Source organism: Mauremys mutica, chromosome 1 (genome assembly GCF_020497125.1).
Source record: "Mauremys mutica isolate MM-2020 ecotype Southern chromosome 1, ASM2049712v1, whole genome shotgun sequence".
In the NCBI taxonomy this organism is placed as follows: Eukaryota; Metazoa; Chordata; order Testudines; family Geoemydidae; genus Mauremys; species Mauremys mutica.
This window is the reverse complement of record NC_059072.1, coordinates 326,737,360-326,745,279: the sequence shown is the minus strand read 5'-3', so window position 1 is coordinate 326,745,279 and position 7,920 is coordinate 326,737,360. Positions and strand designations below refer to the sequence as shown.

At 45.6% G+C, this 7,920-nt stretch overlaps 1 protein-coding gene across 1 annotated transcript in view; it reads left to right on the top strand.

Annotated features, from left to right (window-relative positions):
* The first annotated feature begins 3,001 nt into the window (after nt 1–3,001).
* The window catches only part of C1H11orf87 (chromosome 1 C11orf87 homolog), a 55,419-nt gene continuing 50,500 nt past the window's right edge, over nt 3,002–7,920 (top strand). The window contains exon 1 of the mRNA XM_045018251.1: nt 3,002–3,096. The gene's annotated coding sequence lies outside the window, so the exon portion shown is untranslated. The remainder of the gene's footprint in view (nt 3,097–7,920) is intronic.

Sequence of the window (7,920 nt, the reverse complement as noted above, 5' to 3'; positions counted from 1 at the left end):
TTCCAAATATACCCTTCCAGTTTTAGGTTTATCTCAGTCCCCTCTTCCTGCTATTTTTTAAAAAACCTCTTCAATCTCTTATTAACCGGTTTCTCTTGGACTCCTTCAGATGCTCTGCATAAGGATTCACAGGACTTGAACCCAATACCCAGAGAGCTACCACCACCCAGTAGCAGCTATAACTTGGCTGCTCTCTGTGACTCTCCTTCTTCAGAGGTTGCATGTCATAGGAAGTTCTGCCTTAAGTGCTCTGAATGACAATTATCTTAGTGATCCCTGATTTGCTCCTCAATTCTATATAAACCCATGGGGCTAGCAGGTGACAACGTGCATCTCTAGTTAGCTGCCATGACTATGCTCCGTCTGAACTCCCAGTATTGATCTCTGCTCTGACTTAGCTTCTGATTCCCAATTGACCACCTGAATGCCAGCACAGACCCTTATACCTGGTATGGACCTTGGCCTGATTCCTGACTTTGTCTCCAGCTTTGACCCTCAGCTTAATTTTTGACCCTGAAACTGGTTCTGCCTCCTGGCTTCAGTTCCTCACTCAAGCTCCTACCACTAGTCCTGCCTACCTCTGCCCAGGATCCCGACAGTTTTCCTGGACCACCTTACCCCATGGAGAAGGCTGGCCCTGTGGACCTGGAGGCAGTGGGTCACCCCCTACGCAGCATGTCCCAAAGGGCACTAGGCATGCCTGAATGGGTTGACAGCTCCCCTAGGAGGAACTTCCCATGTTTTGGACACAAGTGGTACAGCTTTTGTCTGAGAACAAGGTCTCCGAGTGCAGACCATCCAGCTACTCAATGAAAATCCTGCATTATGGGCCCAACTGGTGCAGTACACCTCCAAGAACCAGACACTGTCAGAGCAGGCTGCCCGGTTGTGGGATGAGAAACACTGTGCTACCACCACATTGTGACTATGATTGTCTGATTAAGCTGTAGCCCGGGGCCAAGATAGCATAGATGACACCAAAAGGTATGTTAGAGCCAGATCTGTCTGCTCTGTGATCCTATCTCCAGGAGCATCTGGCCAAAGGATTTTTCCATCCCTTCACCTCCCTTGCCAAGCCCCCAGTTCTTTTCACTAAAAAAAAGATGGGACCTTGTGATTATGTGTGGATCACCAGGCCCTCAAGCAGGCAAACATCAGAAACTGGTATCCTCTCCCACTGTTGGACAATTGTTGGACAGCCTACAGTGAGCCCAGGTATTTACTAAGCTTGATCTGTGAGGAGTCTAAAACCTGGTGTGGATCCAGGCAGTGGAAAATGGCCTTTCAAACCTGATATGGCCTCTATGAATATTTGGTGATGCCATTCAGTCTTACAAATGCCCCAGTAACATTCTAGCACTTTGTGAATGAGATATTCTGAGACATCCTAGCCCAATACATCATAGCCTTTCTCAGAGAGCCTGAGTAGCACACTCAACATGTCTGGTCAGTCCTGGATCTGCTCCACTGACACGGCCTATGCACAGTACATTTAAAAAATTTTTATTGGGCATCTATAGCATGAATCAAGGAATCATAGGAGTTAGAGATGGAGCCAAGATTTTCAAGAGTTTTGAAAGCACCAAGAGTTTTTGGTGTACAACTTGAGGGGCCTAGTTTTGAGAGGTTAGATGTTCAGCACTTTCAGAAAATCAGGCCCCTTCAAGGCATCTCAAGTTAGGCACCCAAAATGCCCAGTCAGTTTTGAAAATCTTGGCCATAGTCCGGTCCTCTGTAAAAGCAGGATCATCCACTATTGAATGTTTACAGGTGATTAGTCCAGTCTCATTTTAACTATCCCAAGAAATGGGTGTTATATCACTTTTCTTGAGAGACTATTCTACAGCCTAAAAGTCCTCATGCTTCCTGTCAGAAAGCTTTTCCTGATATTTAACCCATTTTTTCCCTTTTTCCTATTCATTCACTCCTAGCTCTACTTCCCTTTCCCCATCCTAAATAATTCTTCTCCTTGCTTGGTGCTTGGACACTGTGAATTTTTGTATCATGTTCTTCTTTAGTTCTTTTTTAGCCATGCTGTGCATATTTAACTCTTATTAAATCATTCCTTGTGCACCAAAGCCTCCAGCTCGCTGATAAGTTTTGTTGCTGTTCTCTGAAAGGCGGTGCCCGAGAATGAAAGCAATATCCCTGGTGAAGTCACACTTGAGACATGAAGAAAGGAGCAGTTATTTCCCTGCTCTGTGATACGACACCTCAATACATACAGCCACGGATTGCACTGACCTTTTCTGCTACCGTATTGCATTACAAGCTTATGACTAATTTGGTATTCTCTATCCTCCCATTCTTGAAGGTGATGAAAACAGAATGCATGTACATTGTTATGACTAAGAAAAACAGAATACAGGTGGACATCACCATTAAATAGATAAGCTATAGAGGCAGTAGAATAAATTAATGTTCTGGGATCATATATTACCAACCAAGGAGACTGTTCCAAAGAAATTGGAAGACAACTGTGCCTCCCTTGAGAAAGTGTGGAAAAAACATGGCACCTCAGAATGTATGAAGGTATGACTGGTGAAAAGTCTAATCTTTTCCAGAGCAATTTATGGATGTGAATTGTGAGATGTTAATGCTCCTGACAAGAAGAAAACTGAAGTTTTTGAAATGTGGTGCTGGTGAAGACTCTTGTGTATCTCCTGGATGGAAAAAAGATGAATGCTTATATCAGAAATATTATTGGAGAGAAGAAGACCCTGATGTTGGAAATCAACGGATGCAAATGTATGCACTTTGGTCACATTAGGTGTTGAGATAGAAATGCCCTTGTGACGGTTATTATGGAAGAAATGGTGGTGAGTCATTAAAGTAGGGGATGACAAGTGAGGAGATAGATGGATGATCAGCAGATCATTGGAAGGTCAGCTGCTGAGTGCTCTAATTTAGCAATGCATCATGAAGACTTTTGCAAATTCTTCTATGATGTCACTGATATTCAGACATGAATAAATTAATTTGCTTACTTATCCTCCTAAGTCTCTTTCAGCATTACTGCTTTCCAGGCTCCTCCCTCTCATGGATTCTGACTTTTGGATTAATTTACCCTGACATTCTAGTTTGCACTTTTCCAAGGTGATTCTTATTGTATTTTTGACCCAAGTTTCTAATTTCTCTAGGTCCCGTTGTCCTATTTTCTGTCCTCACAGCTGTTCTCATCTCCTTCCCATTTAGTATCATCTGTGAATTTAATTAACATGCTGTTTACTCCCCTTTGTAGTTTATTAAGAAAGCTATTAAATAAGATGAGACCTAACACTGCTCTGCCCTTAAATTGATACTTTGAATCTTGTAATTATCATTGGTTTTTGGTCCATGAGCCCAGATTTCAATCAACATGAGTGTTTGTACCGAAGATGATTTGAATTAATTTTAAGAATGCTTTTGTGTGATAAAATAAAACTGACGGTTCTCTCACATACTTCAGTATTATATCAGTGTAACTCCATTTGCTTGGAGTAAGTGGAGAATCAGATCCATTATAAGTTAAGAAATATCTTATTAAAACCCAAATATATTCCATCTACTCCTTCCATTCATCCATTAATTTGTAATTGTATTTTAAAAAAGCAATCAAGTTAGTCAGGCCAGATCTATTCTTCACAAAATCATGTGACTTATTGCTCATGGTTCCATTATTCTCTAGAAATGTAGTGAATTTTTCCCCTCAAGATTTTTTGCATTGTTTTATCAGGGATAGAGGTTAAATTTTACAAAAATTGTAATTAGCACGATCACTCTTTTTTCCTTTTATGAAAGCTGGTACAGTACCACATTTGCTTTTCTCTAATCTTCCGCTACCTTTCCAGTTGTACAGGACATTTCAGTAATAAGAATAATAAATTACTAATAACTATTACAGAAGTTCCCAAAGATCCTCATCAGGATCTGGGGCCCCACTAGTACGTTAATTTGTTTATTTCCTTAAAGTCTTTAGATGCAGTTTGTCCAGACTAGTTGATTTATATATGGACAGTGGCCAACGTTCCCCAAATACTGTATTATTAGAGGGTGAAATTCTGGTTCCACTGACGTCAGTGGGAGTTTTGCCATTGATTTCAAGTGGGTCAGGATTTCATTTGCAGTGTTTATCAGGCATCCCTGAGGACTTAAATGACCAAGTTGCCATCATTGCTCCACGGTCAGAAGATGCCCATGCAGTGTGCAAGAATTCAGTGCTGATAGCCTCTGAGATGGTGACTGAGCTGAAAGGTTGCTAAATACTTTGTCTTATTGCTATCAGACATGCGATCGATGCAACTCTGATTTTCAGTATTCTAACTAGTATTCAGTAATACAGTTGTCCAGTGACAAACGTGTGAGCTATTATTTTACTGGAAGATCCTACCCCCATTTATTTAAAAAATAATCCAAGGCTGTGCAGAGTAGGATAGTGAAGGTGCTTGGGATGCATCCTTGGCTCCTTGGGCTAGTCTGAACTAGTGTCTGCTTGCAATGCATGTTTCGTTTCCCACACAAGAGATAAAATACAATTAAAAGGCCACACACTTCCCATAGTAGCCTGTAACAAAGTTGGGTCTCACCACCACAGCGCCTCCTGCTGGTGACTCCGGGAATTAGCTCAGTCTAGTGGAGCACCCTCTCTCGGTGGTGTCCCGTCCGTCGTCTCGCCCTCGGTTGGCGTGTCTGAACCTGCGTGTCCTCTTCAAGCCACTGCCCTCCGGCAGTGCCCCTTAGTCCATCCTCACCCTCTTCCGGTGTGTGTGTGTGTGTCAATCAGCTTCCTCTCTACACCCTGGCCAATGTGGGCGACTGCACCCCCAGAGTCACTCCCCTCTTGGCAGGGGGTTGGTGTAGCCCCAGACAGCCACTCCGTTGGCTGGGTATAAGGCAAGGAGGGGACCCAGGCCCACCCACTACTCTGGGTCCCAACCCAGGGACCCTCTAGTGGCAGCCATCCTGCCCTCCTTCTCTCCCTCCATCTGTCCACGTCCCTGGGCCACTTCCCCTTCGGCCCCTCGCACCGGCTAGGCCCTACCCCTCAGGGCCTGCAGCCTGGCAGACACCAGGCTGGAGTTTCCTTCTGCTCCCCCGGGCCTGCCCAGCACTGCGCTGTCTCTGGTGCTAGTCTCCCAGCTCTGGAGACAAACCTTCCCCTCTCAAAGGCCTAGGACAGACTGACTCTCATCTCCCTGAGCAGCCTTTTTATAGGACTGAGCCTGGCCCTGATTGGCTACCAATAAGTCCTTCTCCTATTGGCTGTCTGTCTGTGCAGGCACACTGTCCTGCTGCCACCTAAATTCTCAGGGAGTGGGCAGCTGCCCCACTACATAGCCCAAGAGGAATAGGAAGAGGCTCAATGAGTTAATCTAGCGCCCCCCCCCCACTTACATGCTCAATTCTGTGATGAGTAAGGCTGTGATTCTATCATGGAGGTTGCGGAATGCAGCAGCAGTCTCGGTGGCAGCCCCGAGGAACATCTGAGCAGTGGTCCCCAGGATATCGGAGCAGGGGTGGCTGGGGGCAGTCTTAGCTTTAGTGATGAGGTGCCCAAATCCCAGTTTGAGGTACATAGATACACATCTGAGCACCCAAAAGCAAAAAAGCAGATCGTACTGAGGCACCCAAGTTTAAAACTAGATCTATACGACTTTCAGTGCTGTCTGGGGACCTGATTCGCCATTGTCCTGCCCCTTGTGTAGCTATGTACACCAGTGCAGAGTGGGGAGTGGCATAAAATACCACTGTTCTGATTTGTATCAGAGGGGTAGCCGTGTTAGTCTGGATCTGTAAAAGCAACAAAGAATCCTGTGGCACCTTATAGACTAACAGACGTTTTGCAGCATGAGCTTTCGTGGGTGAATACCCACTTCTTCAGATGCAAGTGGTGGAAATTTCCAGGGGCAGGTTTATATATGCAAGCAAGAAGCAAGCTAGAGATAACGAGGTTAGATCAATCAGGGAGGATGGGGCCCTGTTCTAGCAGTTGAGGTGTGAAAACCAAGGGAGGAGAAACTGGTTCTGTAATTGGCAAGCCATTCACAGTCTTTGTTTAATCCTGAGCTGATGGTGTCAAATTTGCAGATGAACTGGAGCTCAGCAGTTTCTCTTTGAAGTCTGGTCCTGAAGTTTTTTTGCTGCAGGATGGCCACCTTAAGATCTGCTATTGTGTGGCCAGGGAGGTTGAAGTGTTCTCCTACAGGTTTTTGTATATTGCCATTCCTAATATCTGATTTGTGTCCATTTATCCTTTTCCTTAGAGACTGTCCAGTTTGGCCGATGTACATAGCAGAGGGGCACTGCTGGCATATGATGGCATATATTACATTGGTGGACGTGCAGGTGAATGAACCAGTGATGGTGTGGCTGATCTGGTTAGGTCCTGTGATGGTGTTGCTGGTGTAGATATGTGGGCAGAGTTGGCATCGAGGTTTGTTGCATGGGTTGGTTCCTGAGCTAGAGTTACTATGGTGCGGTGTGCAGTTACTGGTGAGAATATGCTTCAGGTTGGCAGGTTGTCTGTGGGCGAGGACTGGCCTGCCACCCAAGGCCTGTGAAAGTGTGGGATCATTCTCCAGGATGGGTTGTAGATCCCTGATGATGCGCTGGAGGGGTTTGAGCTGGGGACTGTATGTGATGGCCAGTGGAGTCCTGTTGGTTTCTTTCTTGGGTTTGTCTTGCAGTAGGAGGCTTCTGGGTACACGTCTGGCTCTGTTGATCTGTCTCCTTATTTCCTCGTGCGGGTACTGTAGTTTTGAGAATGCTTGGTGGAGATTTTGTAGGTGTTGGTCTCTGTCTGTGGGGTTAGAGCAGATGCGGTTGTACCTCAGTGCTTGGCTGTAGACAATGGATCTTGTGGTGTGCCCGGGATGGAAGCTGGAGGCATGAAGGTAGGCATAGCGGTCGGTAGGTTTTCGGTATAGGGTGGTGTTAATGTGACCATCAATTATTTGCACCGTAGTGTCTAGGAAGTGGACCTCCCGTGTAGATTGGTCCAGGCTGAGGTTGATGGTGGGGTGGAAGCTGTTGAAATCGTGGTGGAATTTTTCCAGAGTCTCCTTCCCATGGGTCCAGATGATGAAGATGTCATCAATGTAGCGTAGGTAGAGAAGGGGCGTGAGTGGACGGGAGCTGAGGAAGCGTTGTTCCAGGTCAGCCATAAAAATATTGGCATATTGTGGGGCCATGCGGGTGCCCATAGCGGTGCCACTGATCTGGAGATATATATTGTCATCAAATTTGAAATAGTTGTGTCTGAGGATAAAGGCACAGAGCTCAGCAACCAGTTGTGCTGTGGCATCATCAGGGATACTGTTCCTGACAGCTTGTATTCCATCAGCGTGTGGGATGTTGGTGTAGAGAGCCTCTACATCCATGGTGGCCAGGATGGTGTTTTCTGGAAGTTCACCAATGCATTGTAGTTTCCTCAGGAAATCAGTGGTGTCACGGAGATAGCTGGGCGTGCTGGTGGCATAGGGTCTGAGTAGAGAGTCCACATATCCAGACAGTCCTTCAGTGAGAGTTCCAATGCCCGAGATGATGGGGCGTCCAGGATTTCCAGGTTTGTGGATTTTGGGCAGTAGATAGAATAGCCCTGGTCGGGGCTCTAAGGGTATGTTGACTTGTTCCGGTGTTAGTGTAGGGAGTGTCTTGAGTAGATGGTTCAGTTCCTTAGTGTATTCCTCCAATGTAATATATGCCATCATATGCCAGCAGTGCCCCTCTGCTATGTACATCGGCCAAACTGGACAGTCTCTAAGGAAAAGGATAAATGGACACAAATCAGATATTAGGAATGGCAATATACAAAAACCTGTAGGAGAACACTTCAACCTCCCTGGCCACACAATAGCAGATCTTAAGGTGGCCATCCTGCAGCAAAAAAACTTCAGGACCAGACTTCAAAGAGAAACTGCTGAGCTCCAGTTCATCTGCAAA